The following is a 21221-nucleotide window of genomic DNA, read 5'->3' on the forward strand; positions in this document are numbered from 1 at the left end:
TGATCTAAATAATAAATGTTCATAATTTTGATATTTATTTAACAGATAACTTAATTAAACATTTAAATGATAAATTATACTTTTTCTCACCATCTAATGTACCCCTAGATGAATTGTTTTGTTTGGGTGGTATAGGGAGAGTTCAGCATCAATTCACATAGATAAGTAGATGAGAAGGGAAAGGATTTTGTTACAGTGATGTCCTTTAATTTTTTGAATACTTTCTGAATAACATGCCAAACATCTGAAAGTGGTCTAGCATCAAAAATCATTGCTAATGATCAATTAGCTGAGTATTCTATTAGGTCTTCCTTTAATTTTGTTGAGAGCAAATAACGGAAAATCAATTCACTTGCAAAGATTTGTTACCCAATTGTTAGGGTCATTCATTTTCTCAGTTTCTGGGAACTGTACCAAAAATGCTTTACCAATACTTTTCAAATGGCTATTTATTACATCTGTTACTTTTGCCCATAGAGGCATATAGTTTAACCCAATATACTCAGAAAGAACTGAGCCATGAAATAATAATTTCAATATATGTTGTCAATATACTTTGATAAAATGCTTATATCTTTCATATTCCAAATGATTTAAATATAATTTTGTTAAATCTTGAGACTTCAGTTCATTCAATTAATTGAAAATTTCTACTCCATAAACTAATTAGCAAATCCTGTCCTCAGTGACAAACCAATCAATCAAATTAAGCTCACTCATTGTTAGAAAAAGTCTGGTTTTATTTTTTAACTCAACTAATTGAGTTAATATATTTGCTTCAACAGCTATTATAAAAAGCACTGAAAAACAAATTATGGAAGGCATCTTATAAGATAAATCACCAGGGGCACTTGGGTGGCTCAGTCATTGGGCATCTATCTTCCACTCAGGTCATGATCCCGGAGTTCTGGGATCGAGGCCCACATTGGGCTGCCTGCTTGGCAGGAAGCCTGCTTTCCCACTCCCACTCCCCTTGCTCGTGTTCCGGCTCTCACAATCTCTCTTTTGCTCTCAAATAAATAAATAAAATATATATTTTAAAAAAGATAAATCACCAAAAAAAGTCTTATTTAAAATTGTGTAAGATCTAATATAATAAATTTTTATAAATTTCATAAAATAAAATACATCCATATGTTATTGTTTTTAAACAGATTTTATTTTTAGAACAGTCTTGGGAAGGTGTGGAGATTTCTTCTTTGAGAAGGAGGGGCAGAGATTTCCAATGTAATCGTTTCTATCTTGTACACACAGCCTTCCCCATTATCAATATTCTCCAGTAGGGCATTAGTTACAACAACAATTAGAGTAGGGCATTAGTTACAACTGATGAACCTATATTGACATATCATCACCCAAAGTCCGTAGTTTACATTTGCATTCACTCTTGGTATATATATTATACAAATGTATAATGACATGTATCCATTACTGTAGTATCATACATCACTGCTCTAAAAAAATCCTCTGTGCCTATTCATCTCTTCCTCCCTATTAACCCCTGTCAACCACTGATCAGTTTACTGTCTACACAATTTTGCCTTTTCAAAATGTCATACAGTCAGACTCACACACTATATAGCCTTTTCATATTGGCTTATTTCACTTAATAATAGACATTTCAGTTCCCTCCTTATCTTTTCATGGCTTGATAGTGCTTTTCTTTTCAGTGCTGCATAATATTCCATTATCTTAGTGTGCCACAGTTCATCTATTTACCTTTTGAAGGATATTTTGTTTGCTTTCAAGTTTTGGCAATTATGAATGAAGCTGCTAGAAACATACATGTGCAGATTTTTTGTGTGGAAATGTTTTCGACCCCTTTGGGTAAATACAAAGAATTACAACAGCTGGATGGTACATTAGGTATATGTTTGCAACTGTCTTCCAAAATGTCTGTACTATTTTGCATTCCCACTAGCAGTGAATGAGAATTCCTGTTGCTCCACAACCTCACTAACATTTGTGTTGTCGATGTTCTGGATTTTGGCTATTCTAATGGACGTGTAGTGATATCTCCTTGTTCTTTCAGTTTGCATTTCTCTGATGAGATAGGATGTGGAACATCTTTTCATATGCTTATACAATAACTGTATATCCTCTGTAAGGAGATTTTTGTTAAAGTCTTTGGCCCATTTTTAAATACAGTTGTTTGTTTTCTTAGTGTTGAGTTCATATGCTTTGGGTAATAGTCCTTTATCACATATTTCTTTGGCAGATATTTTCTCCCAGTTTGTTGTTAATCCTTTTATTCTTTTGGCAGTGTCTTTTGTAGAACAACATTTTTAATTTTAATGAAGTCCAATCTTTCTTTCACAGATCATGTCTTGGGTGTTATATTTAAAAATTTATTGTCAAATATCAGGTCATCTAGATTTTCTCCTATGTTATCTTCTAGGAGTTTTGTAGTTTTGCACTTTACATTTAGGTCTTTGATACATTTTAATTTTTGTGAAGAGTGTAAGGTCTATGTCTTGATTCATTCTTTTGCACACGGGCATCCAATGTTCCATTGTTGGAACATCCAACAAATGGTGTTCCAGCACCATTTGTTAAAAGAGTATCTTTGCATCGTTGTCTTTGTTCCTTTGTCGAGAATCAGGGGACTTTAGTTATGTGGGTCTATTCCTTGGCTCTCTGTTTTATTCTATTGATATACTTGTCTATTTATAATATTTATAAAACTGATAGATTTAGAGTAAGTTTTGAAGTCTTCCAATTTTGTGCCTTCTGCAAGGTTGTGTCCTCTATTCTGAACTTTTGCTTCTTTACATGAACTTTAGAATCCATTTGTCAATATCCACAAAATAACTTGCTGGGATTTTGATTGGGATTTCATTGAACCTCTAGATAATTTTGGGAATAACTAACATCATGGGAATACTGTGTCTTCCTAACATGAATGTGGAGTATCTTTCCTTTTATTTAGTTCCTCCTTTTATCAGGTTTATACTTTCCTCATATATGTCTTGTACATATTTTGTTAGATTTATACCCAAATATTTAATATTTTTAGGATGATAATGTAAATGGTATTGTGTTTGTGATTTCAAATTCTGCTTGTTCATTGCTAGTATGTGGGAAAGTGGCTGAATTTTCTATTGTATATTAGCCCTGTGTCCTGAAACCTTGCTTTCTTGCTTATTAATTCCAAGAAATGTTTTTGTCAGTTCTTTTGGATTTTCTACATAGGTAATCAGGTCATCTGTAAACAAAGATAGTTTCATTTCTTCCCTGCCAATTCATATACCTTTTATTTCCTTTACTTGTCTTATTACATTAAGTTAAACTTACAGTGTGACTTTGGAAAGGAGTGGTAAGAAGGGGCATCCTTGATTTTTTTCCAGATTTTAGTGAGAAAACTAGTTTCTCTCTCTCTCTTTTTTTTAAGATTTTATTTATTTAATAGAGAGTGCTTGAGTGAGGGTAGGAGGGAGAATGAACAGGAGAGAGAGAAGTAGACTTCCCACTGAGCAGGGAGCCTGATGCAGGGTTTGATCTCAGGACCCTGAGATTATGACCTGAGCTGAAAGGAGATGCTTAAATGACTGAGCCACGCAACTGCTCCAATTCTTCTAGTTTTTCACCATTAAGTATGATGGTAACTGTGGTTTTTTTTTTGTAGATATCCTCCCCCACATTGAGGAAATAGCCCACTGCTCTTAGATAACTGAGAGTTTTTATCATGAATGGGTGCTGGATTTTGTCAAGTGATTTCTCTGCATCTTTTAATACAATCATATGATTTTTTTTCTTCTTTAGCTCGTTGATATGATGTGTTGCACTAACTGATTTTTGAATGTGGAACTAGCCTTGCAAAACTGGAATAAATTCCACTTGGTTATGGTGTATAATCCTTTTAATACATTTTTGGGGTTTGCTAATATTTTATTGAGCATTTTTGCATTTATTTTCATGAGAGATATTGGTTTCTGGTTCTTTTTTCTTGTGATGTCTTTATCTGGTTTTGATATTAGAGTAATACTGGCCTCACAGAATATGTTAATAATTATTTTTTATGTTCCTATTTTCTTAAAAGAGATTATAGAGAATTGGGATGATTTTTTTTCCTTAAATATTTGATAGAATTCACCAGTGATGTCATCTGGGCTTGGTGCTTCTGTTTTGGAAGTTTATTAATTGTTGATTCAATTTCTTTAATAGTTATAGGCCCACTCAAATGGTTGATTTCATTTTGTGTTTTAGCAGATTGTGTCTTTCAGGGAATTGGTCCTTCTCATCAAGGTTTAAAGCTTGTGGACATAGAGCTGTTCACAGTATTCCTTTATTACTCTTTTAATAGTCATGCAATCTGCAGTAATGTCCTCTCTGTCATTTCTCATATTAGTAATTTGTGTTTTTTCTCTCTTTCGCTAAGTTAGTCTGGCTAGAGGCTTATCAATTTTGTCAATCTTTTCAATGGTCCAGCTTTTGTTTGTGTTGATTTTATTTATTGATTTCTTATTTTCAAATGCATTAATTTCTTTTCTTTTCCTTTTTTTTTTTTTTAAAGAGAAAGAGTGTTTGTAAGTGGGCGGGGGGGGGGGGGTGGGGGGGAAGTGAGTAGAGGGAGAGAGAGAATTCCAAGAATTCCAAGCAGGCTCCATGCTCAGCACAGAGCCCAACATGGGGCTCAATCTCACAACCCTGAAATCATGACCTGAGCCAAAATCAAGAGTCCTACTTTCAACTGAATGAACCAGATGTCCCCAATTGCATTAATTTATGCTTTAGTATTTATTATTTCTTTTCTGCTTACTTTTGATTTAATTTGTTCTTCTTTTTCTAGTTTCCTAAGATGGAAGTTTAGATGATTCATTTTAGATCTTTGTTCTGCTTTAATATATGCAACCACTGCTATAAATTTCCTCTGAACACTGCTTTTGCTGTATTACACAAATTTTCATAAATCATATTTTCATTTTAATCTAGTTCAAAATATTTTCAATTTGTCTTGAGATTTCCTAACACATGAGTTATTTAAAGGTGTGTTATTTACTCACGATGTACTTCAGGATTTTCCAGTTGTTTTTCTATTATGGATTTTTACTTTAATTCCATTGTGGTCTAAAAGCAAGCATTGTGTGATTCCTATTCTTTTAAATTCGTTAAGATGTGCTTTATGGCTTAAAATATCTTGGTGCATGTTCCATGTGAGCTTGAGAAGAATGTCTATTTTGCTGTTGGTTGAAGTAGGCTATATATGTCCTTTATATCCACTCCGTTGATTAATGTTGTTGAGTTCAACTATGTTCTTACTGATTTCCTCCCTATTGGCTCTGTCCATTTCTGATAGAGGGGTGTTGAAGCCTCCAAATATAATAGAGGATTCTTCCATTTCTCTTGGCAATTCTATCAGTTTTGCCTTATGTATTTTGACACTATGGTTAGAAACATACATATTAAGGATTATTAAGTTTTCTTGGAGAAATGACTCCTTTATTATAATGTAATATCTCTCTTTGATAACTTTCCTTGTTTTGGAGGAAAGTTGAAGTCTGTTGTGTCTGAAATTAATATAGGTACTTCTGTTTTCTTTTGATTAGTATTAGTGTGGTATATCTTTTTCCATTCACTTACTTTTAATCTATATGGTCATTACATTTAAAGTAGGTTTCTTGTAGACAGCATATAGGGCTTTTTTTGTTTTGTTTTTTGATCCACTCTGACAACCTGCATCTTTTGAGTGCTGCACTTAGACCAATGATGTTCAAATTCATTGCTAACATGGTTGGATTAATATCTGCCATATATTTTATTGTTTGCTATTTGTAGCCATTGTTTTTTGGTTCTTTTTTTTGCCTTCCACTCTTTCTACCTTTTTTTGTTTGTTTTAATCGAACATTTTACATAATTCCCTTTTCTTTCATTTCTTAGTACATCGGTTATATTATTATTATTATTATTACTTAGTGGTTGCCCTAGAGTTTGTAATATACACTTAGAACTAATCCAAGTCTGTTTCAAATAACACCATATTACTTTATAGGTGGTGCGAGTACCTTATAATACAATAATCCTAGTTCTTTCCTCCCATATATATAAATATATGATATATAGGTCTGAGTTTCTGACCTATATTATTTTCATTCTCTCTAAAGAACTTCTTTTAACATTTTTTGTAAGTCATGTCTATGGGCAAAAAATTCCTTCAAGTTTTGTTTGAGAAAGTCTTTATTTCTCCTTCATTTTTGAAGGATAATTTCACAGTGCACAGAATTCTAGGCTGGTAGTTTTCTTTTCTCAACACCATATTTCATTCCACTCTCTTCTTCCTTGGTTTCTGAGGAGAAGTTGGATGTAATTTTTTTCTCTTCTATAAATGAGGTGTTTTTTATTTCTCTGTCTCTAAGGATTTTTTTAATCTTTGATATTCTGTAGTATGAATATGATATACCTCGGTACATTTTTTTTCCTTAGGTATTTTCCTGGTTGGTGTTCCCAGAATTTCCTAAGTCTGTGGTTTGGTGTCTGACATTAATTTAGAGGAAAATCATTCTTCCAAATATTTCTTCTTTTCCTCTCTTTCTTCTTCTGTTATTCTTATGTACTTGTTACATTTTTTGTAGTTGTCCCACAGTTCTTGGATATAATGTTCTGTTCTAATATATTTTTTTCAGATTTTGTTCTCATTGCTTTTTTAATTTTGGAGATTTCTATTGTGATATCCTCAAGCTCAGAGATTCTTTCTGCTTTACAGTTACTACTGTTACAGTTTTTGACTTCCAGCATTTCTTTTTTTCTTCTTGGAATTTCCCTCTCTCTTCTAACATCGTTCATCTGTTCTTGCATGCTGCTGACTTCATCCGTTAGCGACCTTAGCATATTAATCATAGTTATTTGAAATTCCTAGTCTGATAAGTCCAATATCCCTGCCATGTCTGGTTCTGATGCTTGCTCTTTGTCTTCAAATTGGTTTTTTTGCCTTTTAGTATGTCTTGTCAATTTTTCATGATCGCTGTACTTGATGAACTGGGGGAAAGGAACTGCTATAAATAGGCCTTTAGTGATGTGGTGGTGTGGGGGAAAGGAAATGTTCTATTGTCCTATGATTATGCTTTAGTCTTTTAGTGAGCTTATGCCTCCCGACTATGACCTTCACAAGTGCTTCTCCTCCCCCACCCCACCCTTAGATGGAGCAGACAGGATGGCTACAGCAAACTGGTATTGGATATTTCCCTTCCCCCAGTCAATCAGCTCTGAGCCATCCCTAAATTAGGATCTGTTAAATAGCTTGTCCTGAGGGCAGACCTTGTTGTGAAGAACAGAGTACTCTGGTATATTTCAAAAATAGTTCATTTCCTCTCACTATGCCAGCAGTATGAAGGAGATTTTTCTCCAATATTTGTCATGAGAACCTGGTCAAGCTCTTTCAGGTAGAACTCACAAAAGTTTGGGAGATGCCCTCTATGACTTGGTTCCCCTGGAGACTTTAACTCTCAGACATGTCTACTCTGAAATTCTATCAGTTTATTAATTATAGTTCAGGTTTTCCTCCTCTGGCACTGGTTCCACGGAGGTGTTAGCTCATGTGTTTCTGCTCTGGTAAGTTGTGATTCTTTGTGTTCTTCTGTCATTCTCTCTGGTTTTGCAGACAATAGTTTGTCCTGTGATTTTTTATTTGTCAGGAAGGAGTGGTGACCTGCAAAATCTTTACATGTAGAACTAGAAATTGAAAGTTGTGTGTTATGTTTTATTATTTAATTTGTGTTAATGCAATGTGATGGATAGGAAAAACAAGTGTTTGGAAAAGCATAATAAATCAAACATAGTGTGCCTTTCTTAAATGGGTTTTTAAATATGTACTGACTTCTACTATCAGTTTCTGGGAAGAGTTAAATAATCACATTAAATATTCAGAACCCTTAATTTGTTTCATATAATGGTAACATTTTTCTATGTACTTTCCAAAAGAACAACATTCTTATTGCTATAATTACCCAGCAACTATCATACAATTGTATATTATTTAATAGGGAATAGAAAATATTAATTACTTTACAAGATGAACTAATATATCATTAGAATAAGTATTTTATAGTCTAATTTGATAAGCTATACTTTAATAACTTCACTGAGTAATGCACATGAATCTAAGAGAAATCATAAAATTTTTATTTGTGAATGTACTTTCCATTATAACTAAAAAAAAAAACTGAATAGTCTTAGAAAATATTCTTAAAAGGCTCAGCATCACCAAGCTTTACTACTTGGCAAAAAGGTGCTTTCCTTTTATGAATATTACAAATATCCAAAAATTTGCCCATTTTATGAGAGCAATTTTTAGTTTTTAGGGTTTCTTAACAATGCTGTCTTCATTTTGTTCTCCTTAGTTTCTCTCACAGGGAGCAGTTTATTTTTTGAAGATAGTCTGGGAAAGGCAAGAGGTGGTGACTGCCCACTCTGTAATACATGTAGTTTTGGAATAATCTTACAATGGCCAACACAGCACCATATTTCTAATGCTATGTACTTCATTGTTATCAGAAATCCATGAAAGATACAGAAAGATAGGAAGATAGAATCTTGATTAATCAACCAAGGAGACTTTCCTGCATACACATGCTAGTCTTTTGCTGGTGTCCTAGACATTTTTATACCCTAGAACAATGACATAGTTAGAGTCAGGATGAGTCATGAAAATGTTTTTCTTATATAAAATGGGAGAAGACCAACTTTAAAAGGGGAAGTGGGGGAGGGAATCTCTCTGATGATATGAAAGAGTGCCTGTGAACACTGAGGATATGATAATGGATTCCCTTAAAATTATGCCCCAATAAAGGGGCACTTGGGTGGCTCAGTCGTTGAGCATTCCAGGGTCCTGGGATAGAGCCCTGCGTCAGGCTCCCTGCAGTGCGAAGCCTGCTTCTCCCTCTCTTACTTCTCTGCTGAGTTCCCTCTCTCTCACTGTGTCTCTCTCTGTCAAATAAATAAATAAAATCTTTAAAAAAAAAAAAAGCTGGGAAAAAAATTATGTTCCAATATGAAGATCACATCTTATCAGCTTTGTTTCTGCCACAGAAATTTTGTTATCTTGACATGGCTAAATATGATATTCTAACCCTGTTCTATTTCCTGCTTTGTATATTTTAGCTCTATCTTTGAAAAACAGGAAACAATGAAAGAGCCAGTTCTAGTCATATCTTTCCTCAACAGATAATGCCCATCTCATATCCAGGGTCTCTAGCTATACGTGACTATTCTTTCTAGTTGTGTCAACCCTGGCTCTTTAAGGACACTCTAGTAGCAACTGGAAATTGCAGTATGACCAAATCAGAGTGCTAAGATAATAACGATGGACTGAGTACATCTCCTTTTTCAAGAGTCCTAAAATACATGCACATATTAGAAAACATAGTAAGAAAGAAGAGAAATATTGCCACCCAGAAACAACAGCTGTGAAAATTTTGAAGCATATCATCAGCTCTATCCCTATCTACCTATCTATCCATCTATCATCTATCTATATCAATAAATGTATTTCTGAAATTACACAATGCAAACCATTTTGAAGTTAAAGCATTAACTCTCCAGCTCAAGTACATATTTTTTAATAAATACACTGTTATAATATAATCGCTAATGGCTGCAGAATGTTCCACTGTATGATCGAGTCACAATTTAATCAATCAATCCAGTATAGCTGGATGTTTAAGTTGCTTTTAATTTTTTTACGACTCTAAACACTAAGTGAGTAACATCTTGGTAGCTAAATCTTCTCGTACCTCCTTAGTTATTTCCTTGGAAATTATTCCTGGAAGAGAGAATGCTGTGTCGATATTTAAATTTTTGATACATAATCTCCAGAAAGGTCATATCAATGTACACTCCCACAAGCAATCTATGACAATCTCCTTAGGAGATGATGCACTTTGCTTGAGGGAAGTTAACAAACCTAGCTTTGGTAAGGAGTGTGTGTTAGGGGTAAGAGAGTGTGTAAATTGCATACTAATTGATGTACACGCAAATAATTTTTTTCTAGATGAAAAGTTATAGAAACCTTTGGATTTCTTGCCTTGCTTAGTAATCTCTTCATGGTGCCTGTATTTATAGGCTTTATAAATAGATCTTTAAATATCTACAGATTTGAGGCAAACCAGTCAAGATAATCATTCTGTCACATAGAAAAGCATGTCTTGCTCTTAGCATCTAGACAGTTTGAAGCTTTGATTAGCTACCTACCGTGCAGGGTCCTGAAATTTGGCTTACTCTCATTTGAAGAAAGTTTGGCAACTTGAATTTCAGGAAGGAGTGGAGTCAGAATTAGAGGGGCTGACCACTTACACACTGTGGAGGAAAAAACTGTTTTCCATTCTTTATTTGAAGTCATTACAGCATGAAAGCACCACTGTTCCCAATAAATCCAATAAGTAGTTATTGCTTTAAAAAATGTCTAGCATTGGGACGCCTGGGTGCCTTAAAAAATTTTAAGATTTTTAAATCTTAAAAAAAATTTTTAGCATTGATGATGAAAGAAATGGCATGCTGAGAGAGGTTGTGACATTTCTTTCCTTTAAAAGGTATTGAATGAAGAACTGTCATTAATACAGAGTTATTTTTTTCCACAGCTATAACTATGACCAAAGGGAAGATTATGAAACACAAAATATGGATTGGTAAAAAGACTGTCTAAAGATAGAGTAATATCAGAGAAACATGTGTCATAGGGAAAAAATTAATCACTAAATTTACATTTGGACTTGAGTTATTCATTTTTCCATCCATTTAACAAATATTTATTCAGTATTTACTATGTGCTAGGACTTCAACTAGGTACTTGAATATAATGGTGAGCAAAACTGCCATGATCTTGTCCTTACAGGGCTTAGAATTAGGGATAAAATGCGCATTAAAAAGAAATTATTTTTTTTAAAGGTTTTATTTATTTGACAGAGAGAGATTGTAAGTAGGCAGAGGCAGGCAGGGGGGCGGGGGGAAGCAGGCTCCCTGCTGAGCAGAGAGTCCGATGTGGGGTTCTATGTGGGGCTCAATCCCAGGACCCTGAGATCATGACCTGAGCCGAAGGCAGAGCCTTAACTCACTGAGCCACCCAGGTGTCCCAAAAGTAATTATGTTTTTAGCTCCAATGAGCTTGGAAGACTTCCCTCCCATCTTTACAACAAGAAGAAGTGAAAGGACCTGAACATCAATGACTTTTCTTGGACTCTTCAGAGAGCGGAGGTCACAGGGCTCGGTGTCATGCAGAAATCTGGAGAGATGGGTGAATCTGGAGAGTTGCCACTGAAACCTACTTATCAGACGCAGAAGTTAAACTGGCAGCAACATTTAGATGGTGATTTCGATAACCTTAATACTTATAAATCTTCAGGAAATCATCTAGGAGGTCAGTGGATCATAGGATAACTGCACACTGCAAGTATATGACAAATGTGTAAAACAACCTCACAGAAGGGACTGGGAGGAAATGCTGACCTAAGTAGCACGGAAAGGAATGAAATTTGCAAGAGTAAAGGCAAAAAAAGAGCTGTAGAAAAGCACAGTACTGTAGCTGATAAACTTGCATCTCACTGGGGTATGATTTAATAATTATGATACCACTCTATGTACATGTTAGAATTAAATGATTAAGTAAATGGATGGCAGATGGTGGGGTCATGTTTTCTCAATTTTGGAGTGGGTGGTTATAGATGAGGAAGGGAAGGAAGCCAGAGATATCCACATGGTAATAGATTAGAGCTAGAGACATCACTGTGAACTCCTGTTTACTTGAATATAGACACAGATGACTATGTATATTATCTGTATATGTAGGCATGCATATAGGCTACCACACACACAGATTTTCTTAATCTGTCAGTTAAGAGGGCCCAGAAGTGACAATATCCAAATGGCAATGAGCACACCTAGCACCCAGATCTTGTTTTCTAGTACCATTTTCCAATAAAAGGAAGTAGGGCTCCTTGGAGAAATGGCCAATTCCAGAACTAGACAGGAAATATACATGATAAGCATCAAGCACCTTGTCCTGCATGAACTAAGAAAGTGCCCAAAATAAACAAAAACAGAAACAGTCCCCTCACCCCACAAACATATACTAGAAAGTCACTGAACTATTTTAACCAGTGCATTGACATCATTTTTTGAAAAGATCTCTAGTTAAAGCATACAGTGCAGATTAAAGGGAACAAGAACGCATATGTGCTAGAACAGTTGGGGAGAAAACCCAGAGATCCAGGTGAGAGATGATGGTGAGCCCAGACTTGGGGGGCAGGTAAGAGAGCAGAGGGAGTTAGAATTCTTGTTCTAACACTAGTTAATCCTGACTAGCAATTTGAACATGAGTAAGACCTTGACCTTCCTGCCTCTTATTTTCCTCTCTTGTTAAAGATGTGACAATCAGGGCAAAATCCAATGCATAGTTATGTCTTTAAAAATACTTTTCTACAAATAAAGTTTATAGATTAGAAAATCCTACAATTTCCTACAAATTCTAAAAAATAAATTTCTACAAATTTGCAACGTTTGACTATTGTTTCAACAAATAGCACTGTTTATGTCATAAAAACTGAGAAGTAATTTTCCTGCTCACCAAAGAAGGCATCATGTTCTATTTTGATCTTCACATTAAAAAAAAAAAATTTAGTGCTGAGAATCAAAAACAGTATGATCTTCAATAGGACCAATGAGGAAAGGTTAAATGAGTTGAAATTATTTATCTTACATAAAAAGAAGAGGAAGTGATGCTTTGATGACTATTTTTCATGTGAAAGAAAAGTTACAGGAAAGAACATGGCTAATTATCATCTTTCACAAGGCCTATAATGAGAAGAAATGGCAGAAATGCTAGGAAGGAGTTGGAAAGTACTGTTGAGCGTATCTGTGATGAGCACCAGCAAGGAAGGTAAAATTTCCACGCCTGAAATCTATAAAACTGGATCAAACAATGGTCTGCCTCAAGTGTTTCACATTTTCCTGCATAAAGCCTGGTGCTTGGTCCAGAAGGCCCCTGGAGATCTCCTTCAACCGTCCCATTCCCGGACAGGAGGGAGACGTGTCTCCTGGTTCTGACCGGGTGGCAGCTGCTTTTGTGAGGCAGGAAGGATGGACCTCAGACATTCTGACGGATGGCCCCGACCGCCCAGGGACCAGCCCGTCCCCCCAATCTCTGGCTGGTCTGTGGTTACGGCCTCCTGGCAGAGAAAGAGCTCAGTTCATTGTGCTTGTTGCACTTGTGCCATAAGCAGCCTCCTGTCCTTATCTGACCTCTGTCTCCAGAATAGAAATCAGGCTGCGGTTCCCTAGCGCTGCAGGTCTTTTGAATACATCTTGGGAGAGGACCTGTGTCCTTGGCTACTTATTATATAATCCAGGCCTGTCACTCAAATGTGGGGACCCTAAGGCACCCCGAAAGAAAAAGGGCTCTAAGCCCACAGCTTAGAGTTTCTGGGGCCTCTGTTTCCTCTCACCAGCTGCTCCTCCTTCGGCATGTACTTTAATGAAACTTTGCTCTGTCTTACTTTCCTTTCACTGTCCTGTCGTTCTTTACTGTGGTCGCCAAAGGAACAGAGCGGTTGGTTTTCTTTTCCATCGCTCTCTCAGTCATACTTTCATCGTGTTCTAGAACCCTTACAGTAGCTGTAGAAGCCCGGATAATTATTCTTGCTTTATCCGTAACAGACACATCTTCTCCTTCATTTCCTTCCCCAAACTTTGGAAGATGCATCTTTTGGATGTGAAGGGAAGGCCAAGTGGGGCCTCCAGACGGCTTGTAAACGCTTTTATGTACAGCAGTTAAACGGTTTATAGTCACAGACTGAGGGCTGGCGAAAATAAAACTTTATTCCTCACTTCTGCTTGGTGGTGAAAAGCAGACTTTGGCCAAGCTAAGGAAATTCAGACATTTCCACTCAGAGCTCCGTCGCTGGGCCCGTCCTCTCCTTTCTTCCCCTTCTCTCCTTGAGTGGCATCTGGGGTTAGGGTTGGGGTTAGGGATTAGTGTGGGGATTCCATGGTCGTCTCTGACCTTGCTCGCCTGTCCTGATGGGTGCCTAACCCTAGCGGGTCCCGTGGGGTCAGCATCTGTTACTGCTGGATCTGCCCCCTGACATTCCCACCATGTTCTCCTGTTTTCTGGTCACGAGGGTCTAAATTCACCTTTTGTCTACCATCAGCTTTCTTTTGGTCTACTGTTCACTTCTATGCTCTCTTGGGACTTAAGGGCCATTAGACTCTCTGCCAACTGGCTTTAGATCTGGAGAAGCCCTGGGGGGATGCATCCAGCCCCCCTCTCTCTCTGCCCGTTCCACATCCATGGCTCCTCCACGCTCTGGTGGGGTTTGAATGCAGGCCTTTCCCAGGGCTTTGCAGTCTCTTTGGGCTAATGTCTGGGAAGAAAGGCCCCAGGTTCTGTGCCCCAGGGTTCCTCCCCACTGATCTGCACCTGGGATTTATAATGGGGACCAGGGTCCAGGCAGCCGCTCAGGCACCCATCTACCTCTTTTGCTTTTCTTTTTGAGTCTGGCTGAGTTCCCTCTTCCCCCACAGCCTGTAAGAGGTTTTGTTCACCTGTCTGGGTGTTAACAAAACCACTCTTGTGCCATGACGTGCTCTTCCCTGCTCAATATTTTGGGTCTTCTAGGCTTTGCTTTTTTTTTTTTTTTACTTTTATTATTATTATAATTATTATTTATTTCTTTTCAGCGTAACAGAATTCATTGTTTTTGCACCACACCCAGTGGTCCATGTAATACGTGCCCTCCTCAATTTTTTAAAGATTTTATTTATTTATTTGAGAGACAGAGCACCGGGGAGGTGGATGGGAGAGGGGCAGGGAGAAGGGCAAAGGAGAGGGAAAAGCAGGCTCCCTGCTTTTTAGAATCCAGTCCAGCTGGACTGGATTCTGGGCTCAGTCCCAGGACCCGAGGATCATGACCTGAGCCGAAGGCAGATCCTTAACTGCCTGAGCCACCCAAGCGTCCCTGGGCTTTACTTTTAATCAGTAAAGCAAAACTTTTTTAGAATTCCCCTAAGTCTGTCAGAAACTTTCTGCAGAAAAACCAAGCCACATACAAATTATTTTCTCTTTCAAATGCTTGGCTTTTGTAATGGAAAACCACTGCTTTCAAGACTATTTTGGAACAAAAATTACAAAATTTGATACTTTTTTTTTCTTATTAGATTGTTTTATATTCTCTCTTCTAGGACAATAAATGTCAGCTTTCAGGTCTGTTTCTAAGTAATTTTGATGTTGAAACACAACATACATACAGAAGAAAAAGGATACAACCAATCTGCTTCCTCCAAAGTGAACACCAGTGAGGCCACCACCCAGAAAGAGAGCATGGCCAGCACCCCAAGAACACCTCAGCCCCCTCCCAGGGACCATTCCACCTTCGAAGGTAACCACTGATCTAACTTCTAACACCATACATTAATTTGGCCTGTTTTTGATATTTTCTATAAACGAAATCATGGAAGATGCATTATCTGTGTCTGACTTGCTTAGCTCAATATTACATTTGCGAGATCCATTTCTGTTTTTGTGAATAGCAAAAGTCTGTTCATTTCCCTTGCTGTATATTCCATTTCATGAACATTCCACAATAGATGGATTTACCCATTTCCTTGTTGATAGACATTTAGGTTATTTCTAGTTTGGGACTATTGTATACAATGCTTCTAAAATTACACTCAGAAATTCCGTTTGGCACACACAGTGTGCATTTCCATCGGGGAAATTCTTTCAAGTGACAATCTCCATCTTTTCATTGGAATGCTATTAGTACTTAAATCGCTTTCTATCTTGTCTTCTTGCCTCTCTCTAATGCATTTTTCTACTCTAGAACACTCCTTCTAAAATTCAAAGCAGATCATTTATATTCTTCAACTGTTTTTAATTGTGTTTGATTCCTCTGGGAATGAATTGCGAGCTTTCTACAGGGTCCCAGGGTCTTCCATGATTTGGCTTCTGCTGGGTGCGTTTTTCATTCTGTCATCTTTCCCAAGTGTGCTCTTCCACAAACTGTCCCTTCTGCTATTAACCGAGTTTTCTGTCACTCCTTGTGCATCTTCCTTTCTGCCCCGACCATGATTTTATCTGGCTAACTCCTCCTTACCCCAGGTCACAGTTTGTCATTTCGAAGATGACTCTGAAGGTAGAATTGTCACATTCAGAGCACGTGGGCCATGGCAACACTCAAGTGAAACATAAAAATGTGTCACCCATCAACAAAGTTACGAAAAGTCTGTCTTTCCCATATTACAATGTATAGTAGAAAATGTGAGGTTGTAAATGATGCTTGAATGATATGTATGGAGGAGATATTTCAGTTATAGGACGTCTCCTTTAAGCACACAGCTTACATGACATTCTCTAGGGAGCTATAAATTCCAAGTACAGTTATCATAAGCAAACCAGGTAGACCACAGTTAGACAAGTTCATGAAGCGGACTCCCCGTCTGCCTCCAGAAAATATACCATTATGTCTCATGTTTATGAAGAGATTTAACTGTGACATCTCTTTCTGAGAGTCCCCCAGAGGAAGAAAATAGAGTTCAGACTGGTACCTCATCCTTTCATTTCCAACTTCCTAATGTAATCATTTCTGATCCTCTAAACCTGGTTCAGGTTCTCTGTTAATATTTTCATAGTTTCATGTTTCTCCCCTCTGACTGATTTCTGATGTTCTAGAACGTCTTGGTTGTTTCCTATAGCTTCTTCAATCTCGTAAACTCCATTGAGAAAGGGAATTTTAGAAATGTATTTACCATTGTATGTCTGATGCCCAGCACCATTCCTAGGGCATAGTAAGACTCAACATTTGTGAATTGTTGAATTGCTCAAATCTATCCACTCCTTTAAAATAAGGTCATTTGTTTACTCGGTATGACATTGCTGGTTTTTCAGCTTATTTGAATAAAGTTCATATATAGTTAACTTTGATGAATGATTCTAGCAAAGCAGGAAGATAAAGATTCATGGGTTTCTTGTATAAACCTTGTCATAATAATTAGATTCACATTCTCATCGAATATAAGGTATAATATGTCTTTGACCTTTCCAGAGATCTTTTATTCCCAGACATATTTCCATTGACTTTCTTTATTTCATTGTCTTTTGGGGGGGGTTATTTTTTTAGTCTTCTCCATTTCTGTCCTATTTTCCAGCCCCATCTATTTCCACTTTACTTTTCCTTTATGTCTTTCTTTAAAATCCATTCCTTTCCTTAGTTTTTGTCACTTCATAGAGAAGATTTTAAAAATTAGAGTTCCCTGGCATTTTTAAAAAAATTTTTAGGTAATAAACATACAGGGCAATATTGGTTTCAGGAGTAGAATTCAGTATTCATCATTACATACGACACTCAGTGCTCATAACAAGTGACCCATCGCAGGTCTAGCCCACCCCCGCCGGCATCTGAATTTTAGACTGAAAGAGCCAGGTTCTTGTTTCTGTAACTGCTGGTTTAGATCTACCTTTGTTCCACATGGCTGACCTCCAGTTTATCCATGAAGTTGACAGATTAGATTATGAAAAGACTGAGAAGACTGAAATGATTATGGGCTCTGCTCTTTCTAAATTATGCCAAAACATCTCAATGAAAAGAGATCTATTCACTTATTTATCTGGATCCAAACCATACCTCACTCTAATACAATTCATAACAATAATATTGAGTTTATGTGACAGATGACATTTTTCTGAAACTAAAGCACCATTCATGAAGAGAATTTGGTTCTGATCGCTGTAACAGGAGTTCTTTTGAACTGACATGCTCACGCTTTCTTGTGCCATGGAATTGTCTGCTGTGCCAGTCCTTTTTCTCCAGGACATTTCTCTATTCAAATTAATGCTAAGTCTATCCAAATAGCATTTATAATCTCATTTGGTCTTCACTAAGAACACGTCATTTATGTGTTTAGTCCACCTCTGCTCTTATTCCATTAGTTAGTCTGATTAGTGGCAACTAAACTTCTACTTTTAGTGTCAGCATAGTTACAATCATAAAAACAAATATGGGCACTGAAATTACATGGCAATAGTCAGCAATGAGGCAGTCATCCAGATGTTTAATTTTTTTCAGATACTTATTAAGTAGATATACAAAATTTAAAAATTTTATGGAGAGCTCCTGAACCCTGATTGTTTTTTGATCCCCAGAGGTGGCATATAGTGATTTGAGAAATCATAGGCTCCCCCTTGAATTCTTAGACCTGTGACTCTCAATATTTGTCCGCAGAACTACAGCTTCTGTGTCGCCCAAGAACTTGTCAGAAATGCAGTTCACAGACCCCATCCTGAACCTACTGAATCAAGAATTTTGGAAGTGGGGCCTAGAAATCCATGTTTTAGCCTCACAAGTGTTTCTCACATACATGAAATGTATATTCTCATATACTAAGAAGCACCGTCTTCTCTGAAGGGATGCCACTTGCCCAGGATGGAAAATGAAAGTAGGGTGAGATTGCTGGGTGTGTTCTAAAATATGCATTTGACTTGGTGTATATGGCATGAATCATTTAAATAGTATGCAACCTCAACTACATAGTGGGGTAGGGTTCTTAAGAGTTTCAAGCACCACGAGGGGAGTAGTAAAATTAAATCAAGGTTATTCTAAGACTGAGGAAGGGGGACTTGCCATGTGAAGATCAAACTGAGCCAGGAAAGTGTGGGGGTCAGAGAGCCAAAACCCCAAGAACACACCTGTAGTTCATCAGGGTGAATTTATGACTTAATGACACGATGGAGGGCACACTCCATGGGGATATCTCAGTAAAAGGGTGTTAGGAAAACTTAGAGGTTTTGGGCTTGTCTTAAGTCATTTGGGGAGGGTTTAAAGAAGCAGGATTTTGCTCTTGATTGGATGATGTCACCAATCAGGGGTAATTCTATGGTTTTGTATCTTAATAACTCTTATTTAGGAGAAGGAGTTTATGTCTCAAAGAAAAGAAATGTTGCCTTTGTGTCAGCAGCAAATAATTGTTCCCTGGTCACTTGGAAAAGCAGCTTCATGGATGTTCTCTTGTGTTGGGGGTGAGTGTGTGTGTGAGTGAGAGAGAGAGAAAGAGAGAGAGAGAAAAAAAAGAGAAAATAGAGGACTAAGCATTATTCTTGATTCTGCTAGTTGTTCTTGTCCTATCTTTGATATTTCAGGCACTGGAGTGGGGTTGATTAAGTATAAGAAGAGCTGTTCTTTCCTGTCTTGGAGAACAGTCACAGTGAGGACCCTTCTGCTGTCTTCCTAGCGTAAGGTGATCAGTCAGCAGTGGAACGACCTATCAGTTGAGTTGCAATGTACATTAAGAAAGAAAAAGCATTTGACAAGACACAGCATGCATTCCTGATTAAAATGATTCAAAGTATAGGGATAGAGGGAACATTCCTCAACTTCATAAAATCTATCTATGAAAAATCCACAGCGAATATCATCCTCAATGGGGAAAAGCTGACAGCCTTCCCTTTGAGATCAGGAACAAAACAAGGATGCCCACTCTCGCCACTGTTGTTCAACATGGTACTAGAAGTCCTAGCAACAGCAGTCAGACAACAAAAAGAAATAAAAGTATTCAAATTGGCAAAGAAGAAGTTAAACTCTCTCTCTTCACAGATGACATGATATTTTATATAGAAAACCCAAAAGACTCCACCCCCAAACTACCAGAACTCATATAGCAATTCAGTAATGTGGCAGGATACAAAATCAATGTACAGAAATCAGTTGCTTTCTTATACACTAACAATGAAAATATAGAAAGGGAAATTAGAGAATCGATTCCATTTACTATAGCACCAAGAACCTTAAGATACCTGGGATATTCTAGGTTTGGTTAGGGATAACTTAATGAAAGAGGTAAAGGATCTGTACTCGAGGAACTACAGAAGACTCATGAAAGAAACTGCAGAAGACACAAAAAGATGGAAGACCATTCCTTGCTCAGGGATCAGAAGAATAAACATTGTGAAAATGTGTGTACTGCCTAGAGCAATCTATACTTTCAATGCCATTCTGATAAAAATTCCACCAGCATTTTCAAAGAACTGGAACAAATAATCCTAAAACTTATATGGAATGAGAAGAGACCCCAAATTGCTAAGGAAATGTTGAAAAAGAAAAACAAAACTGGGGGCATCATGTTACTTGATTTCATGCTTTACTACAAAGCTGTGATCACTGAGACAGCAATATACTGGCAAAAAACAGAAACATAGACCAGTGGAACAGAGTAGAGAGCCCAGACATGGACCCTCAACTCTATGGTCAAATAATCTTCAACAAAGCAGGAAAAAATATCCAGTGGAAAAAAGACAATTTCTTCAATAAATGGTGCTGGGAAAATTGGACAGCTATGTGTAGAAGAATGAAACTCAACCATTCTCTTATACCATACACAGAGATAAACTCAAAATGGATAAAAGACCTCAATGTGAGGCAGGAATCTATCAAAATCCTAGAGGAGAACATAGGCAGTAACCTCTTCGATATTGGCCACAGCAACATATAAACAAAGATATGTCTCCAAAGGCAAAGGAAACAAAAGTGAAAATGAACTATTTGGAATTTCATCACGATCAAAAGCTTCTGTACAGCAAAAGAAACAGTCAACAAAACAAAGAGGCTACCCATGAATTGGGAGAAGATATTCACAAATGACACTACAGACAAAGGGCTAATATCCAAGATCTATAAAGAAGTCCTCAAACTCAACACACACAAAACAGATAATCACGTCAAAAAATGGGCAGAAGGCATGAACAGACACTTCTACAAAGAAGACATACAGATGGCTAACAGACACATGAAAAAATGTTCATCATTATTAGCCATCAGGGATATTCAATTCAAAACCACACTGAGATACCACCTTACACCAGTTAGATTGGCCAAAATTAATAAGACAGTAAACAACTGTCTTGTTGGAGAGGATGTGGAGAAAGGGGAACCCTCTTACACTTTGGTGGGAATGCAAGTTGGTGCAGCCACTTTGGAAAACAGTGTGTAGATTCCTCAAGAAGTTTAAAATAGAGCTACCCTATGACCCTGCAATTGCACTACTGGGTATTTACACCAAAGATACAGATGTAGTGAAAAGAAGGGCCATCTGTACCCCAATGTTTATATCAGCAATGGCCACAGTTGCCAAACTGTGGAAGGAGGCAAGATGCCTTTCAACAGACAAATGGATAAAGAAGATATGGTCCGGGGCACCTGGGTGGCTCGGTGGGTTAGGGCCTCTGCCTTCGGCTCGGGTCATGGTCCCGG

Source organism: Enhydra lutris, unplaced genomic scaffold (assembly GCF_002288905.1).
Source record: "Enhydra lutris kenyoni isolate GAN:26980312 unplaced genomic scaffold, ASM228890v2 scaffoldscaffold14, whole genome shotgun sequence".
Taxonomy (NCBI): Eukaryota; Metazoa; Chordata; class Mammalia; order Carnivora; family Mustelidae; genus Enhydra; species Enhydra lutris.